The sequence below is a fragment of the Penaeus monodon genome, chromosome 15 (genome assembly GCF_015228065.2).
Source record: "Penaeus monodon isolate SGIC_2016 chromosome 15, NSTDA_Pmon_1, whole genome shotgun sequence".
Taxonomy (NCBI): domain Eukaryota; kingdom Metazoa; phylum Arthropoda; class Malacostraca; order Decapoda; family Penaeidae; genus Penaeus; species Penaeus monodon.
The window spans coordinates 6,379,059-6,379,292 of record NC_051400.1 but is presented as its reverse complement, the minus strand read 5'-3'; positions in this window follow the sequence as shown (position 1 = coordinate 6,379,292).

Here is a 234-nt window from a genome sequence, read left to right as displayed (position 1 = left end):
TAGGTACCGCGGGTGCCGTGAATATCTTAAGTGAAAATGGGATTTTGGGTCCGTAGACTTTTCCCTCTTTTATTGTATTTCTTTCATTTTCATTGTTATTATTTAATGTCCTTGTTTCCTTTTGTGTTTGCTTTTGATTGTTTCATTATCTATACCTCTTGATATATTTTATCTAGTATTGAAAACCATAAAAAATAAGATGATAACAAACCTAAGAAGAGGGTATTATCGAAT